The 18,027-nt window shown below is 37.9% G+C and overlaps 1 pseudogene across 1 annotated transcript; it reads right to left on the bottom strand.

Moving 5' to 3' along the window:
- Positions 1 to 3,465: 3,465 nt before the first annotated feature.
- Positions 3,466 to 11,831, bottom strand: LOC145545602 (PAN2-PAN3 deadenylation complex subunit PAN3 pseudogene; annotated as a pseudogene). The gene is made up of 2 exons (XR_014082157.1): positions 11,765 to 11,831; positions 3,466 to 4,970 (listed from the first exon to the last, which is right to left on the bottom strand). The product of XR_014082157.1 is annotated as a PAN2-PAN3 deadenylation complex subunit PAN3 pseudogene (transcript).
- Between the last annotated feature and the right edge of the window lie 6,196 nt (positions 11,832 to 18,027).

Below are 18,027 nucleotides of genomic sequence, written 5' to 3'. Positions count from 1 at the left end.
TTCCCAGGTCCAAGCAGCTCAGGTGACCAGGTGCTTGGTGAGCACAGTCACCCCCAGGTGGGGTGTGCATCTTATCGCCTCCCCTGTCCCAGCCGCTTGGTTTTCTGGGTGTATAAAGGGTGCGCCTTCTCAGGTGTGCCGTGTGTCTCTTGGGGAGCTAATCTCTAGCTGTGATCCTCCTGGCAGATGTCAACAGTCCAGAATCCCAAGTAGTCTTGGTTAGCAATGAAGCCTGCTTGCAGTTTGGTAGAGGATGCCTCTCTCAGGCCATGATTGCCCCCTTCCGGCTCTGGCTACCCCTCCCTGCCTGCCTCCAGCAGGGGATGGGCCAGTCTGCAGCCGGCTAGCTCTGCTCAGTCCTTTGTTTTTTGAGCAGGCCTGGCGGTGTCTTAGGTTAGGGCTTTTCACAGGATAGTTCTCTCTCTCTCTTTTTTTTTCTCTCTCTCTCTGGCTATCCCACAGTCTGGGTTGCTGTCTCACGTTAGTTCCCTCAGATTGCCCTCCGATCATTAGGCCCGGTCCTTACCCTAAGCAACGCAGCCCATGCCTCCCTGTCCAGCCCCCACTTGCTAGTGGCTGATGGGAGCGTCTGGGCTGCTTCTCTGCTAGGAGTTGCCATTAGGCACGTAATCTGTGGGTTTTATTTATTTATTTATTTTTCCTCCCAGTTATGTTGCCCTCTGAGATTCCAAGACTTGCCACAGACCCACCGGTGAGAGTGTTTCCTGGTGTTTGGAAACTTCTTTCTTGTTTAAGACTCCCTTCCTGGGACAGATCTTTGTGCCTACCTCTTTTGTCTCTCTTTTTATCTTTTATATTTTGTCCTACCTCCTTTCGAAGACAATGGGCTGACTTTCTGGGTGCCTGATGGCCTCTGCCAGCATTAAGAAGTTGTTTTGTGGAATTTGCTCAGCGTTCAAATGTTCTTTTGATGAATTTGTGGGGGAGAAAGTGGTCTCCCCATCCTATTCCTCCTCCATCTTCCCTGGTAACTTTAATATGTGGACAGACACGAGAAAACTACAAGAGAATTCAGTCAAATGCTTATAATTGTTTTATGAATCTTAATAAGCCCGCTTAACTTAATAATGCTCAATTGTGAAGATGTTCACAGGTTATTTATTCATTGGCCATAAAAAGCTTTTCCTTGAACCCTTTCTGAAAGGTTGTGTTTTCATTACAGAGCAGATCCTTTGCTTTCTGTGGCCAAAAAGCATGGTGGTGAGTCATGGATTTTATGCAAACAAAAGACATTTGATAAGAACTGAAAATGTTAGTTGCAATGTTCCAGCAGACATAGAAAGTGCATGCCCCCCAAAGGATAAAGGCTTAAGAGAATTTATGCAGTGCATTTCTTTATACAAAGACAAGAGCAGTTTGTCACAATATAGAGAATCATAGCTAATTACAATGATTTTAAATCCAATACTTTATAGAACTATCACTGCTGCAAAGGAAAAATACAAATTGTAAAATATACAGAGAAGCTGACTGTAGAGAACTAAGTAAAATAAATTGAGGCAACATTACCAATAGGAAAGAGTCAGCACAGGGTCAGAATGAAGTTCATATTTCAAAGAGGAAATAAAGGGGGAATAAACTTTCAAACTTAAAGGTAGCCTAATTTCCTATTTCTACTTTAAATTATCAAATATGGGCATATATGTTTGGGTGTATCTATTCTCAGATACAAAAATAAAATGCCTCCTTTGAGTATGAAGTTATGTTCCCCTTGTACATATGGAACACTGACCACTATAGGGAGATAACAAAAGCAAGCCATGATGTGAGGGGTTAAGAGGAGCTGACCTATTCTATTCCTATTGAATAGCAATAATATGATTAACAAAAGAGTTGACATTAAAATACTTATACACACACAATCACACATGAACACACAACATGCACAATCACACATGGACACACATGGAGAATAAAAAAAAAAAATATGTATCAGGGAAAGTGATTCTCTCAACTTTGGCAGACAAGCACCATATTTAATGATTAAAAATAATATCATTTCTCTTTTATGAGCAATCATTTCTTAACCTCCAGCATATTTTTGTGGCAAAAGATTAATAAATTGTCCAGTTTATATATTCCTTAGTGAATGAAATACTGATGTTAAACATAGTGCTACTGGAAACCTGTGCTCAAATGTATGTAACAAATCCTATTTTTGTTTGTTATTAAGAATTCACATCTTCGATGGAAACTTTAAAGTCTTCAGTTCAAAGAGGAGGGAAAGAAGGAGAGGTCTGAGCTCAAAAACCATTGGGTTGATGATCTCCATTATATCATGGAGGGAAAGTCTACAGTTTGTGATACAGACAAGGGTGTGTGTCAGTCTAGTACTACACAGATTTGCACTTCTCATATAAGCATCATTTCTCAAAGTCCAAAAGTGATCATCCTACACCATTTATCTTTTTTTTTTTTTTTTTTTACTATAAATAGCATCTTCATTTTATTTATTTTTTATTTTTTACCCTGGTTAGGGCCTCAAAGACAATGCTTGATAATAAGGAAAATTCTAACATGAACATTTCAAAGGCCATGACAGAAAAGTTTCCTGCCCATCTAAAGTGGAAAAGATCAGTCTTGAAACATAATAGCCAGACACACTCCTCTGAATTCTTTAGCAGTCAAGAAGACACACAGTTGATTGTGCTGAGTCCTTGATTACAACCAGGTATTTTGAGATTACTGCTACAGTAAATGTATTCCTGCTGTATTATTTATAAAGTTTTGCTAAATTAAACCACATTTAATCTTGCCTTTACAGAATAAGCTAAGGAAAGAGATTTTAATGCTCTCTGAGAAACACTAAAATTCAGCCAAAAAAAAATATAGGTTTAAACCCTGATTTGGTCAGACAATTACTAGCCAATGGTCTTAGAGGCAAGTTACTTAACCTGCCTGTCACCTTCAGTTTCCTCACAAGCGAAACAGAGGTGATAATATTAGCAAGTACACCACAGGAGCTTTGCAAAGAAAAAACTTACACACAGAAAGCCTTGGTACATGGGCATGCCCCAGTCTCAATATTAATAATAACAACAACAATCACCTCCCACTCCTACTTAAGTACCTATACTTTGTCAGGTTTCAAAAGATAATAACATTCTAGTGCACAGTGAGATAAATCACAGTGGAAATTCTAAAACTGTCTATTTTTTGGATAAACTAGAATCTTGTTACATGTCGAGTTATTTTAAAAACACTAGATGATGGCACCCCACTCCACTACTCTTGCTTAGAAAATCCCATGGACAGAGGAGCCTGGTAGGCTGCAGTCCATGGGGTCGCTAAGAGTCAGACACAGCTGAGCGACTTCACTTTCACGCATTGGAGAAGGAAATGGCAACCCACTCCAGTATTCTTGCCCGGAGAATCCCAGGCACGGGGGAGCCTTACGGGCTGCCGTCTATGGTGTCGCACCGAGTCGGACACGACTGAAGCGACTTAGCAGCAGCAGCAGCAGATGACCAATGGCATCTTGGAATTCTCAACTGGCATATCTGCTTGATCAATTTGAGCCATTGTTATTAAATGTCTGTTTATCAGCTCCTGTCGCAGTTCATCAGCCATGAAGAAGGAAGGTGCGTTCGCTTTTGACGGCATATAAGCAATGTGAGGTGCAGTTGGAGGATAGATGTGGTAATTGGGAAGTACCTCAACTATTTGACCTTCTTCTCGGCAAGCTGTTCTGTGATAATTTTTGAAAGATCTCATTCCATTCAAAGGTGCTGGAGTCGTGTCTGTATAGAAGTACGTCGTCCCACCGACGGTTTCCTTTTGGATCACTTGACCAGAAGATGGTGTCTGAGAAACAGGATTGTTCCCGGGCGTAGAGGCACTAGAAGGCACCATGTAATTTGCTGGATTTGGAGTGTGGCTGCTTCTTCTGGGGGCGGGAGAAGTATGTGGAGTGATCTTGGGGGAGTGAAGAGGGGAGGATGCAGCAGACAGTGACATTCCTGGTGCTAATCCAGCAGTAGCAGGAGTCCCCAGGGATGGGTGAGAGAACACTTGAGAGAAGGCAGACGCATGTGAGTGGGACGTGTTACTCAGCCTAGAGGTTGATCCTCCTTTGGGAATAAACTCACTTGCAGTAGGATTTGGTGTCTGTAAATTGTTTTCTGTGACTCTGTTCCACCAAACCATATTGATGGGTACTCCTGATTTACACCTTTCAGCAAGGCAGCCAATAGGGTTCTTTGCTTTTCGTGCCTTTGATCCCAACGGAACTAACCTCTCCTCCAGCATCCGCAGGCGATACTTCCTTGGCTTTCTTCTCTGAGAGATGTTGAGGGCACCAAAGTCATTAAACAAGGATGAAGCAGGTGAAGTTAGAGGATAGTGGCCTGGGTATGGCTTGGCACTGACATTTAGAAGGCTTGGGGAGCTGCTACTATTAGTCATTCTCTGTATCACAGGATACTTCGTCACCACAGGGCTTCCAAATCTATTGACTCCAATAAAGCTGGTGCTGAAATAGTAATCTGTGAGACTCGTATCAGTTAAAGCACCTCCATCCGTTCCAGGAATTGCCAGCCGCGGCCCGTCGAGGACCCCGCTGCTGCCGCCTCTGCCTCCGCCGGCTCCGGGCCCAGGGCCCCCCCAGGTCCGTCTTCTTGGGCCCCGCGGGCGGCCCGGCTCCCCCGGCCGGGACCGCTCCAGGCGTGAAGCCGGCCCTGGGCGCGCCCGCCAGAGCCAAGGGGACGATGTCGCTATGGAGGCCGAGGCCCGGCGCGGCCCCGGCGGCCGGGTCCTCATGCAGAAACCGACACTCCTCCCCGTAGAAGCACGTCTTATCCTTGGCGTAGTAGCGACAATACTTCAGCTTCACCCCCGCCGCCGCGGCCGCCTCCCCGCCGGGACACCCCCAACCCCCGGCGGGGCCACATCCACTACCGCCGTGGCCGCCGCCAGAGAGGAGGACGCGGAGGAGGTCCCATTTATCTTTTCTTAAGATGCCAGAGAATGCCTTGAGGTTCTTACTGAGTCACATAGGGTCCTTATAGATGTTGATATGGTATAGGTAGGTGACTGGATATAAAGCTAGAGTGATTGGGAAAATGTGACTGCTACATTGCTATATTAAAGGTACATTTTAGAGTAAACTAAAAACAAAGTTCCATTATACAAACAATAATTGACATTTGAATTCTTTTAATAAATACCAATGTATTTATGAAACATTATACACACACACATACATACACATGCACATATATACAGTATTTGATGAATAACACTACCAATTTTACATATGAAGAAAATATTACTTAAGTTATTCTGGACACACAATGTTAATGCCTGCAGCAAATTTCTGAATCTCTAAGAGCAGCATGAAAGTTCAGTTGAGAATTCTATGCACTGATATTATTAAATGTGATGTTTATACAGGTTCTGGGGCCTTAAAGCCGAGCAGATGTTTCTAAAAAGATATATATTAATGCTTAATATAGAAGACTTCTGCAGAAGATTGGTGCATATGAGCTTAATTAATAACCAGATCTTACTGAAATGATCAAATTAATAAAAATATCAGATAGAATTTAAATAGATCTAGGAAGTTAGGCAAAAATATGTCCCATGTTCTGCAACCGTAGCCTATATATTGATCTTCCTCAACTTACAATAAGCCTACATCCTAACAATGCATAATAAGTTGTAAATGTTGTAAGTTGAAAATCCATTTAATACACCTTTCCTACTAACATCATAGGCTTCCCTGGTGGTTCAGAGGGTAAAAATCCACTTTAAGTGCAGGACACCAGAGTTTGATCTCTGGGCTGGGAAGATCCCCTGGAGAAGGGAATGGTAACCCACTCCAGTATTCTTGCCTGGAGAATCCCGTGGACCGAGGAGCCTGATGGGCTACAGTCCATGGGGTCACAGAGAGCTGGATACAACTGAGCGATGAAGCACACAAACACCAACATTATATCTTAGTCTAGACTCCTTAAATGTTCTCAGAACACTTTACATTAACCTAGAGCTGGGCAAAATCGTCTAACAAAAAGCCTGCTTTGTAACAAAATGTTGAAAAATCTCATGCAATTTATTAAATACTGTATTGAAAGTGAAAAGCAGAATGGTTGTAACTGTATATTACAATGTTGATCAACAATCAACGATGTTGATTGTTTAAAAGGGGAATCTTGTGGATTACTGGGAGGTCACAGCTTCTATCCAGCATCTGGGTAGAGTATGGTACCCCACATCACTATTTTGGGAAAAGATCAAAATTCAAAATCTGAAGTACAATTTTTACTGTATGTTATATCCCCTTATGCCCAACCTAGATAGCATATTTAAAAGCAGAGACATTACTTTGCCAACAAAAGTCTATCTAGTCAAGGCTATGGTTTTTCCAGTGGTCATGTATGGATGTGAGAGTTGGACGGTGAAGAAAGCTGAGCACCGAAGAATTGATGCTGTTGAACTGTGGTGTTGGAGAAGACTCTTGGGAGTCACTTGGACTGCAAGGAGATCCAATCAATCCATCCTAAAGGAGATCAATCCTGGGTGTTCATTGGAAGGACTGATGTTGAAGCTGAAACTCCGATACTTTGGCCACCTCATGCAAAGAGTTGACTCATTGGAAAAGACCCTAATGCTGGGAAGGATTGGAGGCAGGAGGAGAAGGGGACTACAGAGGATGAGATGGTTGGATGGCATCTCTGACTCGATGGACATGGGTTTGGGTAGACTCTGGGAGTTGGTGATGGACGGAGAGGCCTGGAGTGCTGCAATTCATGGGGTCACAAAGAGTCGGACACGACTGAGTGACTGAAATGAACTGATTGTCACTTTTCTCAAGTATCACAGCCTTGGAAGTATGTGTCATGGCATTTCATTCCTCCTTAGAAGGAGCGTATGAAATCCCAAATGCAAAATGTACAGCTTTTTCCAACAAAATAATAATAAAAAAAATTGTTTTGAAATATGCTTCGTTTTGTGAACATCCTAAAATGTCGAATGGATACATATATACATGTATGGCTCAGTTACTTCACTGTTCACTTAAAACTATCAGTATTGTTAATCAGCTATACCCCAGTAGAAAATAAAACATTAAAAAAAAAAAAACTTGGTGAAAAAAAATAAACAACAACAAAAGAGATAAAATCTATGTGCACTAGTATTGTGGTAAGATATGAAAGAGAAAAGTTATGTTGATTGACTATTGCAGTCTACAATGTGTACATTAAATGTATTGATTCCTCCCCTCAATCATCCAGAGAATCTGCAAACATCCAAAATACCCACTGAGTGTTTTTACCATGTGTCTGGCACAGTGCTAGAAATGAGGCATAAAATATTAATAAGGCACAAGTCTAGCTTTAAGTAGTTCCTAGTTCACAATGTCAAAGATTTCACTCATACTGCCACTCCAGTGAGTTCTCATTGTCTACCTTGCAAAGTGACCTCTTGATCCCATTTGATGTAACCTCTGATACAGATTCACAGTCTTCGGTACAACTTTCAGAAGAAAGTCACAGCTAAACAGTTTTTAAAGGAAGAATACAACTATTTGCAATTCCACTTTGGTTTTACATTAGGGCATTTATTTTTCTCCTCAGTATTTTAACCTTCCTTCTTTTTCAGATCTACAGAATCAGCAACATCTATATAAAGCCTTTTAAAATTTGTTAACAAAGTGAAGCAAACTCATTGTTGAAACATAGCATAATATTCTTGGTACAAGAGTAGATTTGATTTCTTAGAAGTGAATAGATAAAAATAAAAGGTGGGACTAATTTTTTCTCTAAAGAATTTTCTATTTTGACAATATCTATTTTAATCCCTCTTTAATACTTCAATATAGATGGCACATAAAAAATTTATCTTCATATGCTCTACATTCATTATTGGTTTTATATTGGAAAACATCCCAGAAAATCAGAAGAAGGATATTCTTGGAATTAATTGAAACAAAACAAAAGGGATGCATTTATTTTCATAATATCATTACTTATCATTTATTTAGAGGATAAGCCTGAGCATGTAATGAAGATTGTCTTTTTTGCAATGTCTTAGAACTAAATACAATATTTATAAACTGATGGTAGATAAAGATAGATTGAATGTGAAGTTCTTGTTTATAATTCAAATATTTTATATTTGTTATTTTTTCTTAGTTTGTTTCTCAAATAGTCTACTCAAACTAGAGTAAACCACGTTTTTTTGCTACTCCTCTATGGGATCGCAGCCATGAAATTAAAAGATGTTTGCTCCTTGGAAGGAAAGTTATGACCAACCTAGACAGCATATTAAAAAGAAGAAACATTACTTTGTCAAAAAAGGTCCATCTAGTCAAGGCTATAGTTTTTCCAGTAGTCATGTATGGATGTGATAATTGGACTATTAAGAAAGCTGATCACCAAAGAATTGATGCTTTTGAACTGTGGTGTTGGAGAAGACTCTTGAGAGTCCCTTGGACTGCAAAGAGATCCAACCAGTCCATCCTAAAGGAGATCAGTCCTGGGTGTTCATTGGAAGGACTGATGTTGAAGCTGAAACTCCAATATTTTGGCCACCTGATGCGAAGAGCTGACTCATTTGAAAATACCCTGATGCTGGGAAAGATTGAGGGCAGGAGGAGAAGGGGACAACACAGGATGAGATGGTTGGATGGCATCACCGACTCAATGGACATGAGTTTGGGTAAACTCTGGGAGTTGGTGATGGACAGGGAGGCCTGGCATGCTGTGGTTCATGGGGTCGCAAAGAGTCGGATACAACTGAGTGACTGAACTGACTGATAGGATCATACATTCATAGCTGAGGATCTATTTTCTCTTTTCTTTTCTGGAAAAGAAATTGTGTGTGCATGCTGTTGCTTCACTCATTTCTGACTCTGGGACACTAGGGACTGTAGCCCACCAGACTCCTCTGTTCATGGGATTCTCCAGGCAAAAATACTGGAGTGGGTTGTTATGTCCTTCTCCAGGGGATCTTCTCAACCCAGGGTTCAGACACACACACATCTGTTATGTTTTCTGCACTGGCAGGTGGTTTTTTTTTTTTTTTTTTTTTACCACTAGTGCCACATGGGGCATCTGGAAAAGAAACCAAATCCTCATAAAAAGAGCGAAACATCAATAAATGTAGCCTTTAACTTAAACTCAAAGTGCTTTAAAGGAGATATTAAAAGGGGTAGGAAGTTATCACCAAGAAATTGCAGTCTCAAATGATGCCCTGCCACAAATGTGACCCAGTGTACACAAAGTCTGTGTCAGCAGTTAATGTGCAACCCTAAAAATATTTTTTTTGAGATAAAATGATTTAGTTAGCAATTTCCTACCTAGGTCAATGACCACCAGTGAAAGTGAAAGTTGCTCAGTCGTGTCCAACTCTTTGCAACAGTCCATGGAATTCTCCAGGCCAGAATACTGGAGTGGGTAGCCTTTCCCTTCTCCAGGGGATCATATCAACCCAGGGATTGAACCCAGGTCTCCCACATTACAGGCAGATTCTTCACCAGCTGAGCCACAAGGGAAGTCCAAGAATAATGGAGTGAGTAGCCTAGCCCTTCTCCAGGGGATCTTCCCAACCCAGGAATCAAACAGGGGTCTCCTGCATTGCAGGTGGATTCTTTACCAACTGAGCTATCAGGAAAGCCCCAGTGACCACCAAGTATCAGCGTTTACCAGGATTATGGTAAATGATGAAAACTTACGATTGAGAATCTGTATAAACAGACTGATAAAAATTTCATATGTCAGAATTAAGAGCGATTTTAAAGCAAATATGCTTACCATGTTTAAAGCACCAAATAACAAAACATAGAATTTATTATAGAAAAAAAATATATATATATAAAGTGGTCAACTGATTTGAAGGAAAACAAAAGATATCTTATAGAATTTAAGCATTTAATGACAAAATTAAAAACCTTAAAGTTCATATTTGGAAGTGTATTAATGTAGCATATTGAACTCAGAATAGAAAGAACCAATTGGCTAGAAGATTATATTTAAATTACTCAGAATACAGCAAAGAGTGAGAAAAAGAAAAAAAAGACTGACAATAACAAAAAGAAAATGAAAGACAGGAACTATAGAAGGAGGATCCAGTATATTTTTGAAATGAGTTCTCTAAGTAAAAATAGGAAAAGGATATATGGAAAAGACTAATTTTGAGGAGATAACAACTGAGGACATGTACATATTAGTAAACTATATCTAGCTGGAATTAATACTTAAAATATTCTTTCTGATAATGCTATTTAATCCAACCTTCATTCCATTTTCAGAAATTTGTATTCCTACAGCATCCTATGCTTACCATTTTGCTGTTGTTCAGTCACTAAGTCATGTCCAACTCTTTGCCACCCTATGGATTGCAGCACACAAGGCTCCTCTGTTCTCCACTATCACCCAGAGTTTGCTCAATTTCATATCCATAGAGTCAGTGATGCTATCTAACCATCTCATCCTCTCCCACCGACATCTCCTTTTGCCTTCCATCTTTCCCAGCCTCAGGGTCTTTTCCAATGAGAATACTTATTATTAACACAATGCTTACTGCAAATTTTTATAATTATCTCTTGACTTTTCTTTCTTCTGATTAGATTTTCAGTTGAGTAAAGGTAAGACACTGGTTTCTATTTCTTAAATTCTTGGCCAAATTTAGGTCATGAAAAAGCATTTAGTCATTATTTACTTTTTGAATGAATTGACTCCATCTTGGAATCAATAGCTCTTTTTTAGTACAATGGTATTGTATTCAATTCAATGGTAATATTAATTTTTCTGATCTAATTCTCAAAAGCACATCTCTGGTAGCATTGCATTCTCTCTAGGTTCTTTTTTTTTTTAATGTACAATTTCATTCAGCATTATTTAGTGGATACCTACTATGCAATGCATTGTTCTAGATACTGAGACAATATTTATGACAAACAGAACAATTTAATTCTTATATGTAATTAAAGTTTCAATGAATTGTGGCTGATAATAGACATGTAAGTAAACAAATAAGATTATTTCAGGGAATAATAGGCTCGATAAAGGAAATAAGTAGGGCAACATGATATTTGAGGCTTGGGTACACTAAAACAAAAATTCATGTACTAAGTTCAAAATAGATGTTATAAAGAAAAACAAAGAAAGAACAGAGCTTTTCCCCTTGGATTATTTCCATAACAAAAGACTATTATTAAGGGTCATGAAAGGATATATCTCTGATGTAGGTAATTTCTACAAGACATTTTTGTAAGGCACTATACAAATCTAAATGGATTATAAATTTTAAAAGTCTCAAAATAATATATTTATTCATGAAAAATATCAAATACTAAGCATAGTAGTTTTACTCTGTTTACATAAGTTCTTAAATCTAGTTGAGAACTTTATAGTCTAGTTCAGGAGACACAATTTTTTAGAAATGAAAAATTTATTATCAATACAGAGCAGAGAAGACATAGTATTTAGTTGCATGTGAGTTGACTCCTTATGTGCCTTGGTTTTGTAGTCTTTGTGGTCTTACCTATAATTTATTTCTATTCAGGAATAAAGTTCTCTTTCCTTTGATCTCATTTTTGCCAAATTTCAGAGAAATAATGGGGAAAACACTCCATTTGCAATCACTATCATGAAGGCATGACTGTATTGTCATTCAATTAAATTACTTTGAGAACTAGGTTTCAATTTCTGAAAGATGTAATAGGGTTAGGATGACTACTTCTTTCTTATAATATTTCCTTAGAGAGAGGAAGATTGTCAAGTCTTCAGGGATGCTCATTCACCTTTCGACTTCTCGAGACTTGCTTTTCTTTTCTTTTCACTTTTTATTGACTGGGAGGAAGGAGTCATTAACTGTTATCAAAGTTCTCTTAGTATGTGACAGCTCTGATAAATATTTTGATAAAAAAGAAATGGTTGTTATGATGGAGATTTGTAAATTTGTGTAATTTGTGACTTTAAAATTATCTTTGAATTTTAAACAAATATGTTTAAAGTTCTTCTTGTCATCTATCATAAGATAAAATGAGGTTGATTCATTTCAATAGAACCTGGTAAGCATGGAAATAAAACTAGCTTGCTGTTGACACAGAACATTTAAGAAAATTACAAGGTACTGGTAAAAATATTTTTTCATGTTGACAGGAACGTTTAGATAACATTCTAAGTACACTATTTGCCATAATTGTGTTAAATATTACAACGGTAGAAAGAAGGTTGTCTGCAATTCTTAGATTTCTAATACACTCTAGCTCAATTCTGCTTAAATAGAAGACATTGATTTGAAAAGCAAATGTAATATGCCTGAAACCAAAGTATCTGCATTTCCAGAGTATGAAAATTACAGCACTGTGCCAAATATGTTTGACAGAACACTTGAGCAGAGCAGAGCTCATAATGCCATTTACACAGACTTTAAAGCCCTTTCTGTACATTTTTGCTTCATAGGGAAAAAAAGAGACACTTTGAATCAAAGGAAAAAAAAATAATTGAAGATGAGGAAATGATATTGTTAAGGATGAAAAGGCAGGAAATAAACTCAATACATGTAAATCCATAGTTTTTTTTTTTCCTTTTCCCTAAAGTATAGCAAGAGTATAAGTTGATAGAAGATTGTGTAATTTAGTTTCTAGACTTTGGAAAGCATAATTAATTTTATCAGAGTGGTATAAATTGGTGGTGCATTCACTCAGTCATTGTAAAATTGGACACTTCTCCTTAAAGAGATGGCTAATTCTAGGGATGGGGGAGAAAATATATACAAGATGAGTCTGAAGGGCTGAAAATTAAGGAATTATTCTTAAAAAAAGGCATGCCCAAGGATTCAGGAGAAAATAGAATGCCCAAAGTATTTTGTGCATAAGAATTCCAAATAATTTATGTAGACACTCTGCTTTTGAATTATGGTGCTAGAGAAGATGCTTGAGAGTCCCTTGGTCAGCAAAGAGAACAAATCAGTCAATCTCAAAGGAAATCAACCCTGAATACTCATTGAAAGGATTGATGTTGAAGCTGACGCTCTGATACTTTGGCCACCTGATGTGAATAGCTGACTCATTGAAAAAGACCCTGATTCTGGGAAAAATTGAAGGCAAAAGAAGAAGGGGGCAACAGAGGATGAGATGTTTGGATGGCATCACAGATTCAATGGACATGAATTTGGACAAACTCCAGGAAATTGTGAGGGACAGGGAAGCCTAGTATACTGCAGTCTATGGTGTTGTGAAGAGTGAGACATGACTTGGCTACTGAACAACAGTTCTGCTTTCAACTCACTCTGTGCATATCAGCTGCACATTGTGACTTCTTTCCAAAGTGTACTGTATGGAAAGTGAGTAAAGAAAAGTAATTTGATGATACAAACTTAAAAATACTACTTCAGGCAGGTGACCAAAATCAACATCGATAGTGTTAAGTTTTATTGATAACATGTACCCTTGAAGTGATCTAATCAAAAATGCACTTCATCTCTGTGGTCTTCCTTTCAAAAACCCATATACCCTGAGAAAAATATTAGGCAAATTGCACCTACAAAATACTTTACCAATATATTTTTTTTTAAACTGCCAATGTCACCACAAACAAAGTAAACTTAAGGATCTATAACAGTCCAAATGAGCCTAAGGAACATGAACAACTAAATGTAATGCACTATTTTGTAATCTGACACTGGAAAAGAAAAAAAAATGTGAAATCTAAGGGAAATATAAATTATAAACATTAATAATAGTGTATCAATAAGGTTTATCAATTATGACAAATGTACCATATAAATGCAAGATGTTAATAATAGAGCGATATAAGTGTGAGGTATACAGGGATTCTTTGTGCTATTTTTTAAAATTTTGTATAAACCTAAAACTAGTCTGTAATAAAAAGTTTATGTAAATACATGCTTTTAAAAGTATGGACCTTGGAAGATTTCTACTGGTTTAACCCTAGATAAAATGATTGCATTATATTTCTCATTAGAAACAACTTCCCAAATTGTTCAGCATACCCTCATACTTCTTTAAAACGTGCCTTATTTTGCATTAAGGATACTCCATGTAACACTCATTTTCCTGAGACCATATAAAGAATTAATGTTTATTAGAATAATATTTAGATGCAAAATGAGAATAAAGTTACTTTGAATCAACTATATACTTAAGAATATACTAACTGGTAAAAAAGATATTTCAGAAATGCTCTTTATTCAAAATATATGTAATATACATGGAGTGGTAAAACTAATAAAATTCAAGACCACATAAATGTCAGTTGTTCCTGCTGCTTAGTAGCTCACTTGTGTCTGACTCTTTGCAATCCCATGGACTGCAGCTGGCCAGGCTTCCCTGTCCATTATCAACTCCTGAAGCTTGCTCAAACTCATGTCCATCAAGTCAGTGATACCATCCAAACATCTCATCCTCTGTCGTCCCTTTCTCCTCCTGCCTTCAGTCTTTCCCAGCATCAGAATCTTTTCTAATGAGTCAGTTCTTTGCATCAAGAGGCCAAAGTATTGGAGCCTCAGCTTTAGCATCAGTCCTTCCAATGAATGTTCAGGGTTGTTTTCCTTTGGGCTTCCCTTGTGGCTCAGCTGGTAAAAAATCCTCCTGCAATGTGGGTGACCTGGGTTCTATCCCTGGGTTGGAAAGGTTCTCTAGAGAAGGGAAGGCTACCTATGCCAGTATTCTGGCCTGGAGAATTCCGTGGACTGTATAGTCCATGGGGTCAAAAGAGTCGGACATGACTAAGCCACTTTCACTTTCAGTTCCTCAAATGGTTTCCTTTAGGATTGACTGGTTTGATCTCCCTGCAGTCCAAGGGACTCTTAAGAGTCTTCCCCAACACCATAGTCAAAAGCATCAATCATTAAGCGTTCAGCCTCCTTTATAGTCCAACTCTCACATCCATACATGAATACTGGAAAAAACATAGCTTTGACTATACAGACCTTTTTTGGCAAAGTAATGTTTCTGCTTTTTAATATTCTTTCTAGGTTTGCCATAGCTTTCTTCCTAAGAAGAAAGTGTCTTTTAATTTAATGGGTGCAGTCACCATCTGCTGTGATTTTGGAGCCCAAGAAAATAAAATCTCTCACTGTTTCCATTGTTTCCCTATCTATTTGCCATTCCCCGCAGGATGCCATGATCTTAGTTTTTGAATGTTGAATTTTAAGCCAGCTTTTTCACCCTCCTCTTTTACTTTCATCAAGAGGCTCTTTAGTTCCTCTTCGCTTTCTGTCGTAAGGGTGGTGTCATCTGCACATCTGAGGTTATTGATAAATGTCAGTAAAGAAAACAAAACCCTAATTGAACAATAACGGGATAGTGCAATCTATATACCTGCTTAACAATTGACACTAATTATGATAAGTATTCAGAGAGAGAAGAGATCAGGTTGGCAGAGTAAAAGGATATGGAGCTCACTTCCCACATGAACAGAGCAAAAATACATCTATATGTGGAACAATTCTCACTGAAAACTAACTGGATTCTAGCAGAAGCATAACTGTACAACCTTGGCTTTAAGAAAAACACACACATAATTAGATAGGGAGGGAAGAACAGTGTTTGGGTCAGAACCTATGCCTCTGTGAGGGAGCTCAGAAGAAACAGGCATTTGCAGATGTGGACACTCATCCTGGGAAGTAAGCAAGTCAAGTCATGGACCGTATGTCCCATTCATGTACTTGTAGGCAAAGGAGACCAAAAACAAAAGAGTAAAGATAAATTAAATAAGCCAGCATGTAGAATAAAAGGTTAAAAAGTATGAAAAGAATTATTACTGTAATATACAGTTAAGAGATAAGCATGAAGATGTAAAATATGACATCAAAAAAATAAACTGTGGGATAGGGAGTAAAAAATACAAATCATTTAGAATATATTTGAACTTAAAGGATTACCAGTTTAAAACAAGTAGATATAATTTAGGATCAACATGTATGAACCCAATGATAACACTGATAAAAAAAAAATAATGAAGATGATACAAATAAGCAGATATCCCATGCTCTTGGTTTGGAAGAACTAACTGTTAAAATGCCCATACTATCAAAAGAAATCTATAGATTTTATTCAACCCTTGTCAATAAACAGAGACTTCCCTGGTGGCTCAGACAGTAAAGCGTCTGTCTACAATGCAGGATACTGGGGTTCGATCCCTGGGTGGGGAAGATCTCCTGGAGAAGGAAATGGCAACCCACTCCAGTATTCTTGCCTGGAAAATCCTATGGATGGAGGAGACTTGTAGGTTACAGTCCACGGGGTCGCAAAGAGTCGGACACGACTGACCGACTTCACTTTCACTTTGTCAAGAAACAAATGATAGTTTTCACAGACCTAGAACAAATAATCCTAAAATTCATATGGAATCAAAAAAGACCTTGAATTGCAAAACGATCTTGGGTAAAAAATATAGCTGAGGTATCACCCTTCTGTACTTCAAACTATACTAAAAACTACAGTAATCAAAACAGTAGAGTTACTGGCACAAAAACAGACACAATAGAAATGGAGAGAGACCGAGAGAAGAAGGCATTTCATAATCTAGCTGATAGGTTGTTGCTGCTGTTTAGTCACTAGGTCGTGTACCATTCTTTGCAACCCCATGAACTGTTGCCTGCCAGGCTCCTCTGTCCATGGGTTGGAAAAATCCCCTAGGAATGGAAATGGCAGCCCACCTCAATATCCTTGCCTGGGATATCACATGGACAGAGAAGACCATGCAAAGGAACATTTCTATTCCATTAAAAAAAAAAAAAAAAAAGAATGTAACTCTGCCCTTTGCAGCAGTGTGGATAGACCTAGATAATATTATGCCTACTAAAATAAGCCAGTAAATACTGTATGATATCACTTATACATGGAATATAAAAAATAATACAAATGAGTGTATGTGCAAAACAGCACAATCACAGATATAGAAAACAAATAATGATTATTAAGGAGGGGAAGGTGGAAAATTTTGATTAGAGATTAAAAGATATCAACTACTATATATAAAATAGATAAGCTACAAGGATATATTGTATAGCACAAGGAATTATAGCCATTATTTTATAATAATTTTAATACAATATAATCTGTAAAACTACTGAATACTATTGATATACACCTGAAATTAATATAACATGGCAAGTCAACTACATTTCAGTTTATTAAAAAAAAAAAAAAGTCCTTCAATGAAAAAAGAAAAGAGAAGTATTAGAGGAACAAGTGATGAAAGCGTGAAATTTTCATAGGAAGCATTATCATGATCAGGTCTTATTTGTTGTGCCTTTACATTTGGGTATAATAAATCAAATGCAATGACTATAAAAAAATACAAGGAAATAAAGAAAGAAGCAAAACCAAACTAGAGAACTGTTTAGACTATGAAAGCAAAAACTTATTTTGTAAGGTAAAGTATGGACAGAAGAAGAGCCTGGAGGACTACGGCCCATGAGTCTGTCCAGATAAGAATATTGGAATGGTCTGCCACTTCCTTCTCCCAGGGATCTTCCTGACCCACAGATAGAACCAATGTCTACTGTGTCTTCTGCATTGTAGATAGATTCTTTACCTGCTGAGATATCTGGGAAACCCAAACAAAAACAAAAACCTTTCCAGAAAGGCACTGATTAGACTGAACAAAAGAAGGAGGGGTTGGTTTGTTACAGCGTGTAAGTGGAGACAGTATATCTTAACAGTGGGTACATTTTGGAACCTAGTTTATAGAAGACCTGGGTGCTACAAATAAAAGTATATACATGTGGAAAAACCTGACTTATTTTCTAATTACCCATAATCAGGTCTACCTTGAATTTTTTAACCACTTTTCACTATTTTAATATATACTGCAAATAGTATATACATAGGTGTATAAATATACTTTGAGATAATTTCACACCTGAATTTATATATATTTGTATGAAAACATCTTTAACTCTATAGCATCGAAATTATATATATGGGCAATGAGGATACCAACATTGATATGTCTTTAATAGACACATAAATATGACACGGATAGTCTTAGATTAAAACCTCTTGTTTGAGCGTTTGTTTATAAATTTTTG

Source organism: Giraffa tippelskirchi, chromosome 4, assembly GCF_054371585.1.
Source record: "Giraffa tippelskirchi isolate mGirTip1 chromosome 4, T2T-mGirTip1v1.2.pri, whole genome shotgun sequence".
Classification (NCBI taxonomy): Eukaryota; Metazoa; Chordata; class Mammalia; order Artiodactyla; family Giraffidae; genus Giraffa; species Giraffa tippelskirchi.
Note: the sequence above shows the minus strand (reverse complement) of the source record. Positions and strands in the feature narration are given on the sequence as shown.